This window comes from Sapajus apella, unplaced genomic scaffold, assembly GCF_009761245.1.
Source record: "Sapajus apella isolate SASKATOON/1434 unplaced genomic scaffold, GSC_monkey_1.0 scaffold53, whole genome shotgun sequence".
NCBI lineage: Eukaryota > Metazoa > Chordata > Mammalia > Primates > Cebidae > Sapajus > Sapajus apella.
Genome location: NW_022436993.1, coordinates 11,331,416 through 11,356,635, shown reverse-complemented (window position 1 = coordinate 11,356,635; position 25,220 = coordinate 11,331,416). Strand labels below are relative to the sequence as shown.

Sequence of the window (25,220 nt, the reverse complement as noted above, 5' to 3'; positions counted from 1 at the left end):
AATCGGGGCAGCGTAAGATACAATGGCCCCTTGGTAGGAAAACAGTTAAGCTGTACCTCCAAGAAAGAAGAGAAATAACAAGCTTATTGTGCTCAACACCATCCCCACCCAGAGAGAGAAACAAAGCCACCCAGAGGTGCTAGCCCAACGCTAGCTGTAGATTCTTTCCTTTTATCACGGAAGAAAGGTTATTCAGCACTGGTGAGGCTGAGTCCTCAGAGAACGTTCTGAAATGCTTGAGTCCCATACGGTGAATATGTTGAGGTGGTGAGTCCCAGGTCACTGTGGATATTTAAGCAGAGGCCAGATGACAACCAGCTCAGGGAGGCCATGAGAAGGACTCCACACAGCAGGAATTTGGTCTAACTGACGTCTACTGTCTTAACGCCACAATTCCACGGGCTTCTGTGAGCCTCTCAATGCTCACACTCCCCAGAGTCCCTTCCAAGAAGGCTGTGACAAGCAGAGAACATTCACCCTGCCGTGGGTGGCTCAGGACCTCCCAACCCCAGGAGCCCAAAGGGTGACCAACACCGATTAGACATCGACCTCCACCACCGATCACCACCTGGTGTGGGTGTATCTCCAACTGCTTTTCCCCTCCCCATTCCCAATCCTCATTAACCCGAAAGACAAACTACAGCAGTGCACAGTCTCACACTGATGCTCAATCTGTCTTTTCCAGCATCCTCTATTTATCAGACAGCTTCCACCAAGTGAACCATGACTCCTCAGTCTTTGCCCCAAGTGCACCTTCACTAGGCAGGGCTCAAGTTTGAGAAACAGCTGGAAGATAACAGAGAAAGGTTGGTGGCCACGCATGTTTAGATACATTCACAGACAAGAGCCAGGGCACAGACGGCACTGGGGCTATTGATCCTGTCTGGTGGGAGAAAACAGAAATGTCTTCTTCCTGGCTGACAAAACACTTGCACAGCAGTACAGCAACAGAAACAGAGGCAAATATTCTGTGACTCTGGCTTCAGAACAAGCCCGAACAATCTCAACAGTGGATGTGCATGTTTTCCTCAAACGATCCAAATGCATCTCCTGGTATCTGCTATAATTAAAACAGAATTGGAGCTATTCATACATATATAACTTTTCTTTTTTTTGAGACAGAGTTTTGCTCGTTTCCCAGGCTGGAGTGCAGTGGGGTGATCTCGGCTCACTGCAACCTCCGCCTCCCGGGTTCAAGCGATTCTCCTGTCTCAGCCTCCTTAGAGTAGCTGGGATTACAGGCATGCGCTACTACGCTTGGCTAATTTTGTATTTTTATAGAGACAGGGCTTCTCCATGTTGCTCAGGCTAGTCCTGAACTCCCGACCTCAGGTGATCTACCCACCTCGGCCTCCCAAAGTGCTGGGATTACAGGCATGAGCCACCGCGCCCGGCGTATCTAACTTTTTACAGAAGAATAGAGTCCTGTATCACCTTCTGTTTTTTTTTTTTTTTTTTTGAAAGCATATATGATTTTCACATACAATACGTGCTTGTAGGAGCCTCATCCTTTTGCCTCTACATCTTATGTTCTAGATTTTTTCTCACTATGTCTAGTACATTAAATGCTACTCAACTCCCATGGAATAAAAATGCACACGGAAGTGGCTTTCTGTCCATTACCATGTGGCAGAATTCTATCAAAAATCAAAGAATGTGGGGTCTGGAAGGGACCTCACATAGTCACCTAGTTACCTCAATTACCTATGGAAATTGAGACCACGGATGCTCAGAGATGTTCCTGAGATTTAGCTGAAACTACGTAGAAATGGACTTTCTATAGTGATAGGAATTCTATCTAAATTTCTAACGTCTACATTTCGATTTCTCATTTATTATAGCAAACTTTCTACCTTAATGGGTGAAGCATTTGCCTGGTTACTTTTGCAGAACAACCACTTCAGAAAAGTGTTTGGCACTTTCTTACCAAGTTAATATATACCTATTCTATGACCCAGCGATTTGGCTTCTGGGAAGAAAACGGACATCCATAAATGAATGTGGCAGCAGCTGTATTCCTAACAGCCTCCAACTGGAAATAAGAGTCACACCCAATAATACGCAAGTGACTACACAAATCGTGGTGTATATATATACACGTGTGTGTGTGTGTGTGTGTGTGTGTGTGTGTGTGTGTGTGCGCGCACGATGGAATATTGGCCACTTTTGCCAACATCCAGGCCAAATTCTCCTGATGCAGCAATGAGAAGAGAAAGTTCAATTTTCTTGGATTATCACCTCTTGAATTATCTTTCTACCTCTCTTCTTTGGTTCATTCTCCATCCCTCTGCTAGGCAGCTATTTCATATCCTTTTCTCTCTCTGCTCTTGTTGGGTTGGAGTGCAGTGGTGCGATCTCGGTTCACTGCAACCTCTGACTTCCGGGTTCAAGCGATTCTCCTGCCTCAGCCTCCCGAGTAGCTAGGATTACAGGCATGTGCACCACGCTCAGCTAATTTTGTATTTTTAGTAGAGATAGGGTTTCTCTACTAAAACTCTATAATATGATAATATTTTCTCCTCCATCCTCCCTCTCAGCCAGCTGATAACCCTGCTTCCTATTTCACTGAGAAAACTGAAACACTCCAAAGAGAACTTCTATCCGGTTCCCGCACTAGCTTACCAGCCTACCATCTGGTACTATACACTCTGCCTTTTCCCCTGTCGCTGGGACTCTGGCCAAGCCCAGCCACTCCACTGGCATTCAAGATCCGAGTCCCTTTTCCCTGCACAATGATACTGCCCCAGCAACTGGCCCTGTCTCCTGCATCATTTTCCCCACTCTGCTAGCCACCTGCATTAACAAAAGACAGACTGTACTACTGCCCGTCTTAAAAACACCATTCTTAACCCACCATCCTCTTCCAGCAATTGCAGTTTCTTTGCCTTCACTTGGAATAAATGCTTCAAGGACTTACCCATGTTGTACCCACGGTGGCTAAACTTCCAGCCCCCATTATGTTACCAAAGTAAGCTCCTGACCTTGCTAAAACCTCTGCATCCTCAACTCCAGAGGCAACTTCTCCCTCTTAGGTTACTCCAGTCACTAACAATAGTGAGCAAAGAAAACAACATTCACCTTGTGGAGACACTCAACTCCCTTGTTTCCGGGACGCGGCGCCCGCTTGCTTTTCTTGCTAACTAGCTGCTCCTTCTCAGCGTCCTGTGCTAGTCTCTCCTCCTATTGCTGGAGCCTCCGGGATCGGCGTATGAAGTTCTCTTTTTATACTCACTCACTGAATGATCTCTTCCAGACTCATGACTATCAACCAACAACACATCTCTCTCCAGCCAAGATCTCCATCCTGCCTCCAGATGCCCAGAGCCACCTGCCTACTGAGTATCTCCACTTAGAGATCTGGAGGCAGCTCACCTTTAACTATCCCCAAACTGCCCCCTCCTTCAAATCTGTTCCACTCTGAGTAGTGCCCCATCTTAGTAATGCCAACATCATTCTTCAAGTTGCTCAGCTAAAATGTAAAGTCAGCCCTGACTCTTCTCTTTCTCTTCCATCCTACATCCAATTCTTTGCCAAGCTCTGCCAGCCTCTCCCCCTTTGAATAAATGCCTAGCACTGTACGACTTCTCCTCTCATCTATGGTTGCCACTTTGGGCCACGCCACCTTCAGTTCTTGCCTGGATGATTGCAACTGCCTCCTGTTTTCTCTGCTTCCCTTTTTACCTCCTTATAGCAGTGATCCTTTTTAAAAGATTCCTCTGATCTTGTCATTCTTTTGCTTAAAACACACCAATGCTTTCTGGTCTCCTTGTGAACAAAGGCCAAACTCCTTAAAATGGTGCAAGAGGCCTCCTGTGTGATCTGTCCTCTAGCTCTTCTGTGTGAGCCTGCTCCTCCCTGGGTGGGTGCATGTGCCAGTCCCACTGTCTGAAACATTCTTTCTCTAAATTTCTGCACATCCTTCAGGTCTCTGAGGTCTTCTTGGATCACTGTAAGGGTGCAGTCGCCTCCCCCGCATCTCCTGCCTCTCACATTCTTATCCCCCACCATCGGACACAATCCACAGCCATCTATTCACTCTCTCCCCACTACAGTCCAAACTGCATAAGGAAGGGGTTGTACATTTTATTCCCTTTTGTAAGAAACAAGCGCTGTAAGTATTGGCTGAATAAATAAATGAATAATAAAAGAACTGCTATGCTTCTATTGAGTGGAACATGTGCGTTTTTTTCCCTGCAACCAAAGCATTACAGACAAGTTACTTTTTCTTCTTTTTTGGGGACAGAGTCTCACTCTTGTTGCTCAGGCTGGAGTGCAATGGCGCAATCTCGGCTCACTGCAACCTCCGCCTGCTGGATTCAAGCGATTCTCCTGCGTCAGCCTCCTGAGTAGCTGGGACTACAGGTGTGTGCCACCATGCCTGACTAACCAGCTAATTTTTTTTTTTTTTTTTTTTTTCATTTTAAGTAGAGATGGGATTTCACCATATTGGACAGGCTGGTCTTGAACTCCTGACCTGGTGATCCACTGCCTCAGCCTCCCAAAGTGCTGTGATTACAGGTGTGAGCCACTGCGCCCAGTCTGACAAACTCCATTATGAACAAAGTAGGTGGCTGAGGCCACTGCTTTAGAGCTCTATATTCTCCAAGCAACCATAAGCAGTTTCAGTGGCACCAAATCAAACCATGAAGAAATTCAATCTTGCCTCCACATGAAATAAAAATAGAACCTTTATGTTATCCAGAGTTATTTGTTAACTCAGTAAACGTTCATGAATATGCCACTGTGAGTGTAAACTAGAAAGAAAGACAGGAGGAATGTTGGAGCCTGAAGAGGGTTTACGCAGGACATACCATCGACCAACCTGTGCATCGGGGAATTTGCAGTGAACCTCGCTCACCCAGCCTGACTCCCTGTTTTTTGTTTGTTTGTTTGTTTTTTTGAGACGGAGTCTTGCTCTGTCGCCCAGGCTCCCAGGCTGGAGTGCAGTGGTGCGATCTCAGCTCACTGCAACCTCTGCCACCTGGGTTCAAGCAATTCTCCTGCCTTAGTCTCCCGAGTAGCTAGGATTACAGGTGCCCTCCACCACACCTGACTAATTGTTGTATTTTTTAGTCGAGACGGCATTTCAGCATCTTGGCCAGGCTGGTCTTGAACTCCTGACCTTGTGATCTACCTGTCTCTGCCTCCCAAAGTGCTGGGATTATAGGCATGAGCCACTGCGTCTGGCTGTTTGGTTCTCTTAATACACCTTAGACAATTCTGGAAAAGCAGAGTGTGGAAAACAGAGGGAACACACAGATAATGATAGGTCCCCATTATAAAGAGAAGCCATTCTAGGCCTTAAAGTAAGAGTATTTAGATGACTGCATAAACATGACTAGTAAAGCCACTTAAAATGAGAACTCAGACCAAGTGTCAACTAATGGCAATTTTCTGCAATTAGGAATATGGATCCTCAAAAAAAGTGATTTCCTAGCAGAGAGGAGAGTTGGATAGGAAGAAAAAAGGAACACAAATAACAGTACCCGGATCTCTAGACTATCAACAATTAAAGGATCGACACATCATTTCTTTCACACTGTTTCCGAAAATATCAAAGGAGGAAAAAACCATCGTCTCTTGCATTTTTATGGTCCTTTCTAGCTTGTAAATCATCTGAACATACATTATCTTTTCTACCCTGATAAAATTTGTGTGGTAGAAGAGTGCAGCTCCGTACTTTTTCATGTATTTTGACTTAGATTTATATATTTTATAGACAAAGAACTGGAAGTTAAGCTACTCTTCCAGAAAGGGTTCCACGGTCAATTAAGTTTGGGAAATGCTGCAAGCTGGTCGGCTCCCTGGACACTCATGATGTACAACAGCATATCAGAGAACAGTCTCACCAAGGTTTCCAAGCTCACTGGAACATAACACCTTTTTTTTCATGTGTGTGTACAACATTGTAACAACTTTGGCTTTTATGCAGATTATCCCCGCCTAAGGATTCTCCAGTATCACACATTGTGGCCTCAAAAGACTTTGCAGAACTGAAAGCCCAGTGGGTTTATAAGTTTAAAAAAATCCTTCAAAAAATGACAAGTATAAACTAGCACGCATCTGCTGTAAAGTACTCAATCACCGACTGTTAGTTTCTTTGCTTCTGCACAAGGACAGGGGCCCTGAGGTGTCCTCACAGGGCGCTCTCTGAGAGGTTCGTTCTGGATGAGATGAGACTGTGTTCTCGAAGATGGTAATGGATGCCCAGAGGCTAGGATATACAGAGGCTTTGCAAACCCTAAGCTAAACCATGACACACATGCCATTAAAATACACACAGCTCAATCCAGTCCATAGCACAGCTTCTGACATGCGAGGAAGCCTGGAGGGAATGGGGGGTGCCCGGGGGAGGGCAGCGCTAGACGAGAAAATTCCACAATAGAGCATTAACTCAAACGCCTTATGGTTTTCACAACTTAAAGAATGGATGTAGACTTCAGAGGATAACTCATGCTTATTAAATATGTGTGAAATTACTGTGATTCATCTTCCTCCTCTGTTTTAAATGACTTTGTAAAACCCAGACTTGGCATCCACAGAAATAACATAATGCAGTATAAAATGATCCCATTATTATAAGTATCCTTTAATGCAAAACAATCTCGGACAGTTACTTGGTTGTGATCCTGAAGGACTTCCTTCCTGTTGACGAGTAGTAATGTATGGGATAAATTATTTCTTGGATATCATGTAAATGGAACTTCTGAACTCATTACGGATAAATTATTAAGTTATAAAACACCATTGCTAATAAAACTGAGGCTACAGTGAGAAGTGTGATTAAAATCGCACGTGACTCTGACCTATTAAACAATAACGTATTAATCCATAAAACTGTAAACAGCTTATCCCCTTTCTATAATTAAAATATGCTTCACTACTAATTGCCTTAGCAATCCTTAAATTTCCCTGAAACTTCAAATGATGGCAAAACAGCATCGCTTACTATTATATCTTCTAATACTGGTGAACTAAGAAAACCCTTGTAATAAAGAACTTTTTGTCTCTGTTCTAAGGCAATCCTATTGATTAGCGTTAAATTTATAGCTGGCAAAATATTTTGGTAAAATTCATGTGGGTTTAAGGGTAGATAAAAATCTATGCACGGAACTGGAGGGGAATAACAATGTTTCACATATTTCTGCCAACATATTAACTAATACAGCAAAAAGGATCCTTGATATGTCAGTTGTTGACTGATGAGAGCGCAGAGCTGAGACTCAGGCATGAAATTTTATTGCCAAAGACATTTTCATCTGCAGCCAAATCACCAGGGAAACACTTTGTCAAACAACTTCATTCTGCATGGAGACTCTGTGACAATATTGGCATCCTAAGAATTTGTTCGGGTTTTTCTGATTGCATCTATCTGTCTGTGCCGGGAAATATTTACAGCAACACCGCAATTCATGCGGACATTTGGTTTAGCATCTAGAAACAACCTAGCCAGCTCATGTTTTATCTCACCAGCGAGTTTCAAATAAATGCTCAGAAGTTGTATGCTTTTTAATATAAATGAGACAATATATTTCCGCAAGGTTTCCTATCAAACTTCCGTTTCATATTGGTGGGAACTGATCTAGCAGCGGGTATCCACAAAGTTATGGGGCAAAGTTGACAAAGTTTCTTTAGAAGTACCCAATCTTTCTGCCTGAGTTAAACCCAGAAAATTAGAAATATTGGAAATTAGAACAATTAGAAATTTTAGTAGAAAAATTTAGAACAATTAGAAATTTTAAATCAGAAAAAATTAAAAAAATATATGTAAAGCATCATGCTCATTCTTTAAATTACAAGCCAAAACAAAAACTTACCACTGCTTATAATTAAAATGTTACTTTTAAGAGGTAAAATGACAAGAAGACAGGGGAAAAGGGATGAAAAGGAGAAAGAAGGAAGAAGAGGGAGAGAAAGGATAAATGCTGGACTGTGATCATTTTGAACTGCATTTTAAATTTTAGATCCTGTATTTATTTTGCCTGTGGTGCGGGCATAACCCCAAAAACAACCCTTGACATTTCACACCTCCTCCTATCCAATCATCACTTAGGTGCTGCCAAATTCTCAACCCCATGTAACTTTGTTAACCTCTTCATCATCCCTCTGGTCTGAGTTACCACTGTCTCTCATCTGGCTCCTGAAATAGCCTAGCCACTGGTCTCTCCACTCCATTCTATACACAGAGTCTAAAGCAATCTTTTCAAAAAGTCAATCTGATCACACCCCTGCCCTTTCACATTTGCTACTAGAGGATCAAAATCCTGAACCTGGACTACCCGGACTGGAATAAGGAAGCCCGTGCTTGCATTCTGACCTTCCCTGGGACCACTGGTGACTACTCCAAGCATAGTCAATGCATAGTCAAGCAGAGTAGAGGCCTTGCCCTTCGCTGCCACAGGGCCTTCATGTGTGTGCTTTTCTCCACCGGGACCGCCTCCAGCCTCACACCTCGATGGTACCTGCCTTCTCATTCCTTCATCTGCTTAGTTCCTGCCACCTTTCAGGGGTTCAGTTGGCTGCTGAGTCCCCTGTTAGAAGCTCTCATAACACAGCCTAAATCACCATGCTTTGAGCTTACATCTATCTGTGAAGCTTCCTGATGAAGGTGTGTCTATCCTACCAGACCGTACAGTGACATACACACAGAGCACACCTGTCCTCAGGCACTGCTGAGTCCCTTAGCCGAGGGCCTGTCATAAACATGAAACAGGCTCTCAGGCAGTGCTGCTGACTCAAAGAATGGAGCTGAACAATGGGTCCTCCCACAGCGTTAATTTTAGGCAAGAAAGCTTGTAGTATCATTCCCATCAAGGCCACCATTAAAGTCGGGCTCTACATCAGGAAAAATAGCTAATGCCTGCTGGGCTTAATACTTAGGTTATGGGTTGACAGGTGCAGCAAACCACCATGGCACACGTTGACCTGTGTAACAAACCTGCACACGTTTACCTATGCAACTACCCTGCATGTCCTGCCCATGTACCCAGGAACTGAAAATAAACACTCAGGTTCTAGGATTGCAAATGGAATCTCCTGATAACCCTACCTTTCACCAGCTAATTAGTTATGTTATCAGGTTGTTTGTTTCCTCAAAGCAGATTGAAGAATTTAAAAAGGTTCACCCTGTTCAACATGGTGAAATCCCATCGCTACTAAAAATATAAAAGATTAGCTGGGCATGGTGGCTCACGCCTATAATCCCAGTACTTTGGGAGGCTGCGGTGGGCTGATCACCTGAGGTCACGAGTTCAAGACCAGCCTAGCCAACATGGTGAAACCCTGTCTCTACTCAAAATTCAGAGAAGTTAGCTGGGCATAGTGGTGGCCCCTGTAGTCCCAGCTACTCGGAAAGCTGAGGCACAAGAATCACTGGAATGCGGGAGGTGGAGGTTGTAGTGAGCCAAGATGGCGTCACTGTACTCCAGCCTGGGCGACAGAGTCAGACTCTGTCTCAAAAAATTAATAAATAAATATGTGTGTATACATATGCATATGTATATGAATGATTAACTGGACATGGTGGTAGGTGCCTGTAGTCCCAGCTATTCGGGAGGCCGAGGCAGGAGACTCGCTTGAACCCGGAGGCAGAGGTCCACACCACTACACTCCAGCCTAGGCAACAAAGCAAGACTTTATCTCAAAAAAAAAAAAATTAAAATGGTTATTCACACACCCACACTCACACCTGTATATGGAACTGACTGTTGTAAGTACATCTTTATTACAACAAGCACACAGCCAGGGCTTGGGTGGGCTCATGAATGAACCTGGCTCTCTCAAACACATGGGCCAGATTTCCATCGCCAACAGCCCCTGCCTTACCAGAATGTGACTTGGAGCCTGAAAGCCTGGATAATTTTAAATTTCAGGAATAGCCACCCAGGGATATCCATCCTGGGTTTTCACATCCAGGAGCAGCCGTGCCCACTTTCACAGGAGACTCACTTCCCATCCAGGCAGCAGAGCAGAAGGCATGGGCTGTGATGTGGAGTTTGGCTCTGAGCAGGGTAAGGCATCAGAAACCTGACCCAAGTGGCAGAGTGGGCAGCAGGCCCAGGACCCTCTGACAAGCTGGCTTCTCAAAGCGTGAAAAGTGTCCCACAGGATTCCTTTTACCTCTGAGAATCTAAGACTCAGCTAACTTTTGTAAACCTGGCATTATAGGTTTATAAAAACATCCTGCTGCTCTTGATTTTTCTTGGATACAGAAACAGAGATGAAATTGACAACAGGCGGCAGTCTGATTTGTCTAATTTTGATTTTCTCTGTCACCTGATGTATCACCTGATGATAGAGAAGAATACTGATATCCACTTTATCTTTAATAACGTCACTAAAAAAACAGTGAGATGAGCTAAGGCAGGCAGGTAGGGAGGAGGAAGAGAGGCAATGGACATGGTAATAAATGTCTGGAAAACCAAACCGGAGAATCCAAAGTTGTAGAAAAATAACACACTGCTCTGTGGAGGCTGGCAGAGGGCACCTTGCAGGCAGAAACTGCGCCAATGCCAGCTTCTCCCGTTGGACTCCGGTGAGCAATAGGAATCTATTACTGGCGATAGATTTTTGAGTCTCTAACCTTTCTTATCAGTGATTGTTCATAGATTGTCAGCTGCATGCTGTGGAAAGAGCCAGTTTCTTTTGTCTTAAGTTTTTTGGTCATTAATGATATCAAGAATGGTATGTTTTCATACGGTAGGTAAACAAAGAAATATCCTTGGTGCTATGTAAAATTACAGCATTGTTCTTAAAATTCAATTTGTAACCTTCTCTTCTAGTCATACAGATAAACATTCTCTAAATGGACCCTGAAATAACAATACATTATGTAAATGCACTAATCTTAAACCCGTTTCCAAAAGACTGACCACCACATCAAACAAAATCCTTGTAGATTCCCTATTTTGAATGTATACATACTTCTTTGCCAGTTTTAACATTTCCGTTATGCATTCCTTTACTTTCTAAAAGTCAGGTTCATTGAGATATAATTTATGTACAGTAAAATTTCACGCTTATTCTTTAAATAACAAGCCAAAACAAAAATATACCAATGCTTACAATTAAAATGTTATTTTAAGAGGTGAAATGGTAACAAGTCCTTTTTGATAAGTGCAAGTGTTTATTGCTTTATTTAGGAGACAACAAAAAATAATCAACATTTTCATAATGAAGGGATTTCTAAAATGGCATGGCTATGCAGAGATATCACCTTGAAGGATAGTTATGACTCTGCACAGAACTAGTTTATTTAAGAATCATAACACAGTCTAAGAACTCACTAATGCCCAGCTATGGGGGTCATACAGATTTGCCTGGACAACTTCCAACACATAAATGACAATTCACAGAAAAGTAAGGCAAAGGTAATCTGTTACTGACACACGAAATACCCTCATTGCCTTAAAAATGATAGCTACCCTTTGCTTTAATGGATTCCTAGTGGATTACTTTGAAGATGTAAAAGTTATCTTCAGTACATAAATAATGCTCACACATTAAAAAATCAGCTAGATTATTAGCTTAGTACTTTGAGGGCAGAAGCTTCATTTATGATAATGAATGCATGACTTAAAATATATAAATTATATATTACATACAAAATTAGGTTAGGATCAAGTATATGTGGAACTCTTGTTACCTTACTCATCCTCCTTCCAAGAATTAAAATGACAAACACCTTCTCTTTCATATCTACTCTCAAGTAACATAAAGTGATCAATATGCAAAACAGCCTATAGCATTATGTCTCCGGGTGCCGCCTTTATTAACTATGTGACCTTGGGAAAGTTAGCTAACTTTTCTGTTCCTCAGTTTCCAAATCTACATAACAGACTTGGAACATGATTCTCTATATGCATACTAACAGGACCTGCCTTAAAGAGTTGCTATGAAGGCTAAATTAGAGAATGCTAGTATATTCAGCCCTTCATATCTGTAAGCCCAGTCAACTCCAAATCAAAGAATATTCAAAGAAAAAACAATGGCTGGTTGCATCTGTACTGAACACATAAGGACTTTTTAAATATATACTTGTCATTATTGTCTAACCGATACAGGGTAACAACTATTTACATAGTATCACATTGGATATTACAAGTAATCTAGAGATGATTCCAAGTATAGGGGAGACGTGCATCGGTTACATGCAAATACACCACCATTTAATTTCAAGGTCTTAAGCATCTGCAGATTTTGGTATTCTAAGGTGGGGAGAGGGTGGGGGGGTCTTAGAATCAATCTCCACGGATACTGAAGGGTGACTATATAGTCCCCAGAGCTGTGTTTGGCACCTGCCAAGCTGTTAATAACAATACGCTGGGGTGATTATTGACAACTCACTACTATACTCCCAAATGAAAATGACTTACCAATGATATAGGAAATTCATGTTTTCCAACTGGGTCATCTCCACAACAGACATGTTTCTCCATACTATGAGGGAAATGAATTTAAACACTCCCCTTTCCTACTAAGTAGACAAAACCATAAGTATGATGATTACAGGTTATATGAATGGCGTTGCCCACGTGCCAGGTACCCGGCTGTGTGTTTTTTCTGTACTATCTTATTCTTCTTCAAAGTAGTCCTTGGATACATGTGCTATTACAAACTTCATGTTACAGAAGGGGAAACTGAACCAAAAGAGACGTTAAAGGACTTGCTCAAGGCCATACAGCTACAAAGTAGTGACTCGGCTGGGCATGGTGGCTTACCCCTATAATCCCAGCACTTTGGGAGGCTGAGGCAAGAAGATCACTAGGTGAGGAGATCGAGACCATCCTGGTCAATATGGTGAAACCTGGTCTCTACTAAAATATAAAAAATTAGCCGACCATGTGGCACGCGCCTGTAGTCCCAGCTGCTTGGGAGGCTGGGGCAGGGGAACTGCTTGGACCCAGGAGGTGGAGGTTGCAGTGAGCTGAGATCGTGCTACCGCACTCCGGCCTGGCGACAGAGCAAGACCCTGTCTCAACAACAACAACAAAAGTAGTGACTCTAGAATCAAAACCAGGCTCTGGATCTCCCATACCTGTGCCATTCACTGTCACACATAGCACAGTGTTCTGATTTTGCCTGCTAAATTGATCTGCAGAAAGAAGAAAAGGAAAAGGAATATTTATGGTGAACAGTAGAGCAATATTCATAGCGGGAGGAAGTAAGAGTGAACGTTTTCTCAATGCTATTAATAACAGTGATTTTATAAGCACACATATGTATTGTGATGGGTTAAATTACATTTCAGAAAACACCCGTACAAATAATTGAGATTTAATTATTTCACGGCATTTCTGCAGTCACCTACTTTTTCATGAAAGCATCCCAGAAAACCCTATATTCCTGATCTAATTTTATCTGTAAGGAAATAAAATCAAGGAATTTGTATGATAATATTTAACAGCTCTGATTTCTCAGCACACTTCTCCATATATCTTAAAGAGGGAACGGAAGCAGTGTTGTTGGAATGGGTCCAGAAGTTTCAAGATACAAATCTATTTTTCCTTAAGCCATTAAATGCCATAACCAATGGGCAAAATCACTTTATATGGCTTTCTAAAACATGTCAGAGTTGCAAATTTCATCAACATAAAGAAGGATCTGGGCTAGCCAAGGTTGGTGAAGGTCACTTCCACTGCCTTGGAGAGTTTTAAAAATGCAGAAGTGTTCATTCGAGGTGAGATTTAGTACCAAAGGTGGTTTGGTTTGCATGTTTCCCAAAAGCTCATCTTTTCCTCCAAATCGTCACAGAAGATATCAGAAAAAGAACGAATCCTAATAACGAAAACCCCTGAAAATCCAAACATTTCACTGGAAAATAAACATTTTCCAAAAGAAAAAAATGTCTTTCATGTATGCAACAGACCTAGGATAGTCACTTCATCTCTCATAAATCAAAGATTACAAGTCACATTTTGGCTGGGTGCAGTGGCTCATGCTGTAAACCCAGCACTTTGGGAGGCTGAGGCAGGTGGGTCATTTGAGTTCAGGAGTTTGAGACCAGCCTGGGCAACAGGGCAAAACCCCTTCTCTACTACAAATATACAAATCTGCCAGGCATGTGGCGCGCGCCTGTAATCCCAACTACTTGGGAGGCTGAAGCAGGAGAACTGCTTGAACTCGGGAGGTAGAGGTTGCAGTCAGGTAAGTCTGACCCACTGCACTCCAGCCTGAGTGACAGGGTGAGACTCCATCACAAAAAACAACAATCAATAAGTCACATTTTGTCTAAAAGGGTTTTCTAAACATATAAATGTGCATTCAGAAACAGAAACCATGACTGCAACAAAAGCAACAGCAAGAAAGCAGTTTCTGGAACCACTGGGCACAGCTCGATTTAGGTATTTTGCGATATCCCACCCCTTCTTAGTGATAGTAGAAAGCGCGTTCCCCACACAGGAGGGCTTCGGTAAAGGAGAAAGACTCCGGGTCAGGAATGCTGTGTTCAGCTGTGGCCTCAAACATCTTAACTGTCAAGAATCAAGACTCACAACAGCCCCTGCTCACTGTCCGTACAGTCAGGAGCCACGATCTTTCATCCTGGTATCATCCTTCTTGGTCCAATGACTGAAACATCATTGTTTACAGATGATCCATCACCTCCTCTCTGACTCTTCTGCCCCTGAAGGAGTCCCTTCTCTCCAGTAGAGCCAAACCCTTCCACCCATGTGTTCCCATTGGTCCCTGCAAACACTTCCATCGTAGATCCCCAAACACTTTATTTCATATATTTAAACTGTTTTTTTCCTTCCTCTTACCCTGTATGTCAATGAGGCAGGGCCCCAAGCTCCTTCCAGCTCCAGGGGTTATTACTACCTGGCACTTGTCAATCAATACTTCTGAATACCAGTCTCAAAGATACTAGGATGGCGAGCAATAGCTTGTAGGACATTGTAACTAATAACATTAAAATATGTGAATAAACACATCAATAAGATGTCCAATATCAAAGCCATTAGGGGAATGCAAATCAAAACCACAGTGAAATATCACATTGGTGCGAAATGGGGCTGGAATCAAAATGCAAATCGGCCGGGCCTGGTGGCTCGAGCCTGGAATCCCAGCACTTTGGGAGGCTGAGGCGGGCGGATCGCCTGAGGTCGGGAGTTTGAGACCAGCCTGACCAACATGCAGAAACCCTGTCTCCACTAAAATTACAAAATTAGCTGGGCATGGTGGCACATGCCTGTAATCCCAGATACTCGGGAGGCTGAGGCAGGAGAATCGCTTCAATCTGTGAAGTGGAGGTTGCTGGGAGCCAAGATCACATCATTGCACTCTAGCCTGGGCAACAACAGCGAAACTCTGTCTCAAAAAAAAAAAAAAAAAAAAAAAAAAAAAAAAAAACTGCAAATCAAAACCACAGTGAGATAGCATTTCATACCTGGGGCTGGATCCAAAAAGTCAGAAGATAACATGTGTGGCTCAGGATGTGGAGATACTGAAACTTTTATACACTGTGGATAGGAATGTAAAGTGATTGCAGGTGCTTTGGAAAAGGGTCTGGCTGTTCCTCAAACGCTGAAACATGGTTACCATTTGACCCAGCAATTCCACTCCTAGGTATATGCCCAAGACAAATGACAACATATGCCCATAGAAAAATCTGTATGGAAATGTTCACAGCAGCATTATTCATAATAGCCAGAATAACCCAAATATCCATCAATTGGTGAATGGACAAACAAAACATGGTATAACCATACAATGGGATGTTATTCAGCCACAGAAAGGAATGGAGTACTAACACATGTTCAAGGACACGGGCAAGCCTTGAAAACATCATGTTGAGTAGCAGATGCTAGGCACAAAGGACTACCTATGGTAAGACTCCATCTATATGAAAAGTCCACAACAGGCAAATGTAGAGAGGCAGAGAGTAGATGAGTGGTTGCCGAGGGATGGGGAAGAGAAGTTGGCAGTGATGCTAAGGGTTGTGGCATCTTCTTAGGGGATAATAAAATGTTCTATAATTGATTGCGGGGATGAATGCTAACCATACGAATATATGAAAAGCTACTAACTGTACATTTTGAATGGGTGAATTGTATCGGATATGAATTTTATCTCAATAAAGCTTTTTTAAAAGAACTCAACCACCACGAGCTCTTTGGCATGTGACTATTCTTTGACTGGCAGATAGGCAGGAATGGGGATGACTGCTAAACTATGTACTTTCTTCTTTTTCTTTTTTTTCTTCATTTTTCTTTGAGACAAGGCTTTTCTCTGTCACACAGGCTGGAGTACAGTGGCCTGATCAAGGATCACTGCAGCTTCGACCTGCTGGGTTTAACCAATCCTCCTACGTCAGCCTCCCACGTCGTTGGGACTACAGGCATGAGCCACTGTGAGTGGGTTTTTTTTTTTTTTTTTGGAGAGATGAGGTCTCACTATGCTGCCTATGCTGCTTCTGAACTCTTGGGGTCAAGCCATCCTCCTGCCTCCACTTCCCAAAGTGTTGGGATTACAGGCACGAGCCTCCACACCTGGTGTTACGTGCTTTCTGGTTTTCTTCTGAACGAAGTCTCTTTGAATCACTTTTGTCTTTCATCTTACAAAGGCTGATCATTTTGGGGAAATTAAGGCAGTTCAAAGGCAGCTCAATCAACCAAGGTCAGATAACCTGATTTCTCAAATGTTAATGTGCTGACTCTGGGTAGAGAGCTTATTGCTTTTCTCCTTCACACTGCCTGCTAAGATAGATCAGAGCTTGCTATGAGCCTCCACACTAGAGAAAGAGGAGCAGAGGCTGTAATCTACCACTAGCCAAGTCTATGACTTGTTTGAAAGGACAGGAAGGGGAAGGGAGGTGAGCAGACGGCTAAAGCAAACAACAGGAATTCATTTTTTTTTTTTCTGAAATCAAATGGGAAATTCAATTATTCACTATTCTACTTAAAAGCACTGCTTTCCAGAAAATTAAAGGTACCTGGAATATATTCGGAAGACTTAGAACAAAGAGCTGCCAGCCACAGTATATTGCTGAAAACCAAGATACTTAAAAAAAAATCAATAGCTTTGCTTAACTATTAAGAACGGGAAACAGTGGCCTGTAAAATGTTTAATAGCTTGCCCAAGTCACAAGTATAAAAGCATTAGTTAGAGAAGATTTCGTTTATTTATAAAGGGAGACTTCTGTGGTATATTCGCTTTCCTCTTTCCAGCAGACATTTTATAAAATGATTCTGTTCTGAAACTTTTAAATGGTTAAGGGAAATCCATTTAAATATTTCCTTGAAAAAACTCACAAGAACTTTATGAACTTGCTTATTAATCAAAGATTTAAACAATCTCATCTTAATTTTAATTTATTTTTTTTAACCATCAATGCAGTCTTAACTTAAAAAGGTTTTCACTCTAATTTATTTCGAAGCAAGACAAATACCCGAACAAAACGCAGATTAGAAACGGCTCTTAGGAATCATGAAGGCATATTCAGCATGTATGAAAATGAGGAATTAAATCAGTCTCCTTCTCTGAGATATGCATCTTATTTCTTCATTATCCAAACAAATGGAATAGCTTATTTATCCAAATCAATTAACAAAATTAAAAAGAAAAAGCATATTCAAAGGGGAAAATCTTATCAGTCTTTAAAAGAGAAATATTGCAACCGATGGCTTTGTAAATCCTAAGAGGTACTTAAAATCAGATTGCTAAAAAAAGACAAAAGCAAATAAAAATGGTAACTCTCCTATATGCAAGAGGGGCACACAATAAGAAAATGAACTCAAATGCCTTGTTATTACCTTGCAAATCGGGGACAAAAATGCCAAAGAGGAAAATTATTATCTTCAATTTTCCCTATTGAGTACTTCATAGGCACGTTGATTTTTCTAGGGGACAGGCGTCACAATAGAACTATTTACTGAATTTAGTATAAAAATTCTCTGTACAAAAAATTCAACTATGTTCACAAATCGCTAATGTGTATTAATGTCCAAATTTTACCAGAAATTATTCCTATTATCTTGTTTGAAATGAGATTTCATAAAAGACATGAGGAGATTTAATTTGGAGGGGGAAAAAAACACCATTCGTACAGCGATAAAGTCCCAATTTACCACTATCAAAACCCAGGCCTTAACACTACACTAGGACTTTTGTTTAAAAGCAAAAGAAAACACATCTTGCCATTTAAAACTCTTCAAATTCCACTCCTTCCCAAGGAACATTCAGAACCAGGCACTTCTCAACACGGAGAAACACAGTTGTAGAGCGCTTTGTAAAATTACCCCTGTGCAATTATCTGATTTATTTTGACAATAATTAATTCTCTCTTTCCCTCAGGCTCAATCAGTAAGAATGGAATAACACTAACAGAAAGCTCAATTAAAACATGCAGGCATGTCCATTCTGTAAAAGCTGAGACTATCTCTTTAGCTCACACAGAAGTGAGGGGGTAGGGGTGGGAGGGATGGCGGGGGCGGGGTGGGCAGGGATAACAGGGAGAAATGCCAGATAGAGTATGCACCTAAAGTTAAATAAATAAAATTCTGTATATTTGCAGACGTGTCAAAAGGTTGTCAAGAGTAGGCAGGTTCATAGGGTCTCATTAATCACCTTTCTATAACAGAGGTTTAAATGACGATTATATGATAGCACAGCTAATCACATTTCTATCAACATTTTTGTTCCTTCTCAAAATAGCGCTGACCTATTGTTAATGTTTATCAAACCTGCCCCATAGTAGGTCCTCCATAAATGTTCACTGTCATTGATAAAGACAATGGTAAAGGTATCTTTTGAGAAGAGAACCTTACAAGTAGACAGGCAAAGCAAAAGCAAAGGTACAAGAGCAAGAGGCGGATCGGACTAAAACTGGAAGTCAGCACCAATAAGGAGTTCTGAAAAACTTTTAATGTCTTTATTCAAAAGAAAGCCCTGAGTTTTTCATAATGTATATTTCATTCATGCTTTTAATATTTATAACAGATGCACACAACTTGTGAACAAAAATAGGGACTATGGAATTTATTTAGATTTGATTTATGTGAATCATCTTTATTAGATAAATTAATTTTTTATTGTCACATATCTAAGATGATCTGCACATGAATTTTTACTACGAAATAGTTTAAAAATTTAAATGCTACATGAATCAACGTTTTTACTACTGAGCTATCATGTTTCTTTTTATGTATTTATAAAACATTTTTCAAGCTGATGTCAAACAAGGCATAGAGGACTGAATGATTTGAAGCAACTTCTTTATTCTCTTGTTTCTAGGTTAAAAGGTGTTCTGTGTTCAATGATGAAACTTATTCATTCATTTATTTAGCCAACTTTTCATCTAAAATTTATTCAAGGAAGAGTCACTTCAAATTTACTTTATTTGAAAGAAAAATGCCAAATGCTCACCCTTCAAGATTTTATTTTGTACCTTAGTTTGGCATAAGCAGATAAATTCTCAGTGTCACCACGGCTGAGTTTCCCTGCTATTTTTATTTTCTACTGACAGAATATTCAAAGCTGACAAATGTTGTAGAAAGGACTTAGTTATTAAAACCTTCAATTTACAGCAAATAGTGACAGTTTCTTTTGCTCCTCATAAAGGAAAATCGAAGAGGTGTAAATACACAAGGCCAGGTAAAACAAACATACTTTGCATACTTTTGAAAACAGTTCTAATAAGTAGTGCTCATGTGAAATATTACTCTAAAGGTACTAGTTTGGGTGTTGATTCAAAGAATAAAAATAGAATTATGGCTGACAACGCTCAATAGTACTTTAAAAGCTTGACTTATGGATAGTTTTTATATCTAATGAAGTCTTTAAAAAATAACAAATAACTGACAAAATACAAGACATAGTTTAAACTAATGTAATATTATGTGTCTGCTAGGAGGAAAACAAAATACAGTAAATAAATATTTATTTCTACTTCAAAGAGATGGCTGGGTGGTATTTAGTTAAATTTCCTAAATATCCCAAAATGGACATTTACTCAGACTTCTACATTTTACTTAATTTGCGGGAGGAGAGAGCCCATTTATGTACACAAAGGCTACGTAAATTCCGAGTAGTGCAGGGGTGACATAATTTAAGAAAAATTTCAGAGACAACACTAAAATGTTTCTTATTGGAAAGGATCTTTACATGACCTCTTTGGAGGCTAACAGTTGTGCTAAACTGTAAAATATATTGCCAGCTCCACCTGGAAATGAGGAAAAGGAATGTTAGAAAGACAAAAAAAAAAAAAAAAAAAAAAAAAAAAACCTGGAAAATTCACATAGAAAAGGAAAGCAAGCTTTTTCCTCTTGAAGAAGCATGTCATCAATTAAAGGAGCCCAATTCGGAAAGACTGCTCTGAAGCTACAGGAAGGGTGCTGGTAACAGGAGAGGTGATTCACCTGCCCCCAAGGCAGAAAAACCAAGTCAGAATCTGGAGGAATGAGCCATTCTTAAGTGGAGAAGAACATTCCCCAGACTTTCTGGGACGATCAGACTGTTCTGCATCTCAACTGGTATATTGGTTACACACATTTGTCAAAACTCAGGGAACTATATATACACATACACACACACACACACACACACACACACACACACACACACACTTATGGTCTGTGCATATGTATGTAAATTATACTTCAATTAAAAAAGAACTCATAAACATACCAAATGTACAAGTTTATTTTAATGTATTAGATGCAAAATTAAAAATCTTACTTTTCTTTTTTTTTTTTCCCAGGGGACAGGGTCTCACTCTGTCGCCCAGGCTGGAGGGCAGTGGTGTGATCATGGCTCACTGCAGCCTCCACCTCCTAGGCAGTAATTATCCTCCCACCTCAGCCTCCCAAGAGGCTGGGACTACAGGTACACCACCATGCCCAGCTAATTTTTGTATATTTTTTAAGAGATGGGGTCCCACTATGTTGCCCAGGCTGACTTGAAACTATTGAGTTCAAGTGACTGGCTTGCCTCAGCCTCCCAAAGTGCTGAGATTACAGGTGTGAGCCACCACACCTGGCCTAATTAATTTTTACTACATCTTTCTTTACATAGAGAACAGGAAAATGTAAAAGAGAGAGCTAAAAAAAATTTAGGAAAAAAAAAATACAAGCAGAGCAGACCACTACACTCTAAACTCTGCAACACCACTGGAAAAGAATCATCTTTCCAAAGGTTCTAACAGTGCTCATGAGGCAAGCGAAGAAAGGGAAGAAGTAGGCTTCAGATCTGTGTAACTCTGACATATGTTTCCTACTTTTAATAAACAAGTTTCTGTGTTACAACAGACTATTAACAGTATCTCCTTTTTAAAGTTGATGAAATATACAGAATAGTTCAGTGGCATCCCTAAGGATACGCAATTAGGAAAAAGCTAGGATACAAATAGATCTCTAAAACTCCTACACATAATTCTTCTCGCAAAACAATACTCTGTTGTGTGTGCACACAGGGTAAAAATAACAACCACTGTAAGTTTCACATGGTAGTAACACGGCTTTCCCTCCTCGCCCACACAGGATGGATGAGTATGAATGTGCCAGGATGTGCTTTAACTAAGAGCATGAACTGAAACAATCAAGAATTTTTTTTTCTTAAATATTCATTCACTCCTTGGTTTAAAATTCTGCAACAAGTAGAGGCGGCTGTGGTGGCTCACGCCTATAATCCCCGAACTCTGGGAGGCTGAGGTGGGTGGATCACAATGTCGGGAGATCGAGACCATCCTGGTTAACATGGTGAAACACTGTCTCTACTAAAAATACATAAATTAGCTGGGCATGGTGGTACAGGTTTATAATCCCAGCTACTCGGGAGGCTGAGGCAGGAGAATCACTTGAAACTCAGGAGACGGAGGCTGCAATGAGCAGAGATTGTACCACGGCACTCTAGCCTGGGTGACAGAGTGAGACTCTGTATTAAAAAAAAAAAAAAAATTCTGCAACAAGTAATACTTGTGCCTGAAAATATATGTAAGTTAAATACTTAGGGCTAAAAGGGGTCTTTGGCTACAAACACTGAGTATCATTTTTTTATTTCAGTATGCAATTTGTATTATAATTTGCCTTAAGCCAGCTGTACTAGATTTCAGAAGAACAGAAAGAAGACAATATTGGGTAAGAGCATACTTCCTGTGCATTAATAAGTGGAATATGCTTTCTAAAAATCTTATGAAAATTGGGGAGGACGAAGATTGAACTCTCAAAGGAATTTCACAGAAGTTCACTGATGTCCAACGAGACACCAGAGCTAACCCTTAGATCCGTAAACACACAAGCAAAGGTTTTGCATTAATAATGCCTGTCTCTCCAAACACCCCCAAGTAACCCCAAGTGCCTACAGTAAGAGGGTAAGTATGACTTTTTTTTTTTTTTTTTTTTTTAAGATGGAGTTTTGCTCTTGTTGCCCAGGCTGGAGTGCAAAGGGGCCATCTTGGCTCACTGCAACTTCCGCCTCCTGTGTTCTAGCAATTCTCTTGCCTCAGCCTCCTCAGTAGCTGGGATTACAGGTGCGTGCCAACATGCTCATCTAATTTGTGTATTTTTAGTAGAAATGGGGTTTCACCATGTTGGCCAGGCTGGTCTCGAACTCCTGACCTCAGGTGATCTGCCCACCTCAGCCTCCCAAAGTGCTGGGATTACAGGTGTGAGCCACTGCGCCCAGCCAGTGTGACCTTGAAACACAATCGGTATGTCATATTTGGTTTGTTGCTTACACCCAAATTTGTAGGAAAAAAAAGGGAGGGGGAATCATTGGCCAGGTGCAGTGGCTCATGCCTGTAATCCCAGCACATTGGGAGGCTGAGGTGGGTGGATCATTTGAGGTCAGGAGTTCATGACCAGCCTGACCAACATGGTGAAACCCTGTCTCTACTAAAATACAAAAATTAGCTGGGCGTGGTGGTGCACACCTGTAATCCCAGCTACTCCAGAGGCAGAGGCATGAGAATTGCTTGAACCAGGGAGGTGGAGGTTGCAGTGAGCAAGACTGTACCACTGAACTCCAGTCTGGGCGACAGAGTGAGACTTCATCTCAGAAGAAAAAAATGAAAAAGGAAATTGTTTAGTTTGAATTTAAGAATCACAACCTTTGATGCAGCCCAAGTGCACCTTTTCCTTTCTAAATAGAGAAATGGGCCTAGCACAGTGGCTCATGCCTGTAATCTGAGCACTCTGGGAGGCAGAGGTGGGAGGATCACTTGAGGCCAGGAGTTTGAGACCAGCCTAGGCAACACAGCGAGACCTTACTTCTACAAAAATTTTTTTTTAAAAAAACAGGTTGGTGTGGTGGCTTGCACCTGTAGCCCTAGCTAGCTACTCAGGAGGCTGAGGCGGGAGGATCACTTGAGCCCAGGAATTTGAGGCTGCAGTGAGCCATGATTGTATCTTGGGTGCTAGGGAAACAGAGCAAGACTCTGTCCCTTATTAAAAAAAAAAAAAAAAAGAGAGAGAGAAGAGAGAAACACATTCTGTATAATTCAATAAAATAAGTGAAATGCAATCTAATAATTAGTCAATGGATATTTAAAAATACCACCTGCTTCAATTCAATTGTGACAATCCTTACAGTTTTCTCTCAAAAGAAATTTGCATCTTCTTCTGCAATGAGAAATGGATAAAGGCAAAACCTCTGCTAATATTTAACAACAATTAAATAAAGTCAAAGACAAAAGAGTAACGCTTAAGAGCATGGGCTTGGGACTTAGGCTCTAGGTCAAAGCTGGGCTCTGTCACATAGTAGTTACACATCTGAGGGCAAAGAACTTCATCAGATCCTCAGTTTGCTGACCTACAAAGTAGGGATGATTATGTTTTTTGCCTACCTGAAAACTTGTATAAAGGGCTTAGTAGAGTACGTGGTATACAATAGCTCTTTGATAATGATGTATTATATATAATTTGCATATATATGCAGTAATATAACTGCTCATTACATAATGTAATTAACATTCATGATTGTATAATTGTTAATTATATATGCATTTAAAGCATATACACGCATACCTTGTTTTATCACGCTTTGGAGATACTGAAAGTTTGTGGCAACGCTATGTCAAGCAAGCTTTTGGCTGCCATTTTTCCAACAGTATGTGTTTACTTTGTATCTCTAGTAATGTCAGCATTTTTAGCAACACATATTTTTAAATTAAGATATGTCCATTGTTTCTTTTAGATACAATGCTACTGCACACCTAATAGATGTTAGTATAGTATAACTTTTACATGCACTGTGACTTGCTTTATTGCACTATCTGCCTTAGTGCTGTGGTCTGGAGCTGAGATATCTCAGGTCTGTCTGTAATTGTACTGAACGCTGCTGTGGTAATAAAAATACAAGAAACATGATGTTCTTTTTTTCTTAATAGATTTCTCATTATGAAAGTTTATTAAAACATTTATATGTTATTAATCAAAATAATAAATTACTGAAATTTACATGTTAGAAAAAAATAAAGTTGCACATAATAATTAGAGAAAAATTAAAGTACTGGAAAGCATAGAGAGAAAAAACCCACACACAATCCTACCACTTAAGAAAACTATTAATATTTGAGATCTATCCTTCAAAGCTTTTCTTTTTTTCCATACAGATTGCCTTGGGATATAGTTAGACTGTCGGCTTTTCAAATTTATAATATGTTAAGAAAATTCTCAAAGTCATTAAACTATCTTATATAACACAACTTGAAACGGTTGCCTAGGATGCAATCATACTGTTGCATTGTTATTTACTTAATCAATCAAATCTTCACGGGCCATTCTGTTGTTTCCAATTGTTAGTATTACAAATGAGATTAAGTTTTTGTTGGCTTATTTGTTAAGAGGATTACCTTATGTACAAAATAAAGGAAACATCAACTAAAGAATTCTATTTTATTTTAAGGTGTCAACCAGGGGCTGCAGAGTGAGATTGTATAAAATCAGTGCATTTAAACAAGTCATTCTCCGGTAGCTTCACTATTCCTTTCCATCATCCATCCTTGACCAATCAAGTATACACAAGCATATGCACAATCATGTATTTGAATTAACAGAGGTAAAACTGGAATGTCTTACCCACCTAAGAGAATCAGCTTACATATACTAATACTTCCATGAAAACAACATGTAATGCACAAAGAAAACTGGCTTCAACAAAAGTCAGACATTTTACTCAGGGCTTTTAAGAAAATGTTTCTGAAATATGCCATCTAATTTTAAAAATTCCCCACTTCTACTATTGAATCAACAAAATTAGTAATCAGCAGGAACAAAATGAGGGACAGT

The 25,220-nt window shown here is 40.7% G+C and overlaps 1 protein-coding gene and 1 long non-coding RNA gene across 3 annotated transcripts in view; both read right to left on the bottom strand.

Moving 5' to 3' along the window:
• RSU1 (Ras suppressor protein 1) overlaps positions 1–25,220 on the bottom strand; it is a 225,802-nt gene that overhangs the window by 40,888 nt on the left and 159,694 nt on the right. The window lies entirely within an intron of this gene.
• Positions 5,127–24,376, bottom strand: LOC116527231. Its single transcript, XR_004258441.1, has 3 exons — positions 24,183–24,376; positions 11,776–11,783; positions 5,127–5,155 (listed from the first exon to the last, which is right to left on the bottom strand). It is a non-coding gene; the product is annotated as an uncharacterized LOC116527231 (long non-coding RNA).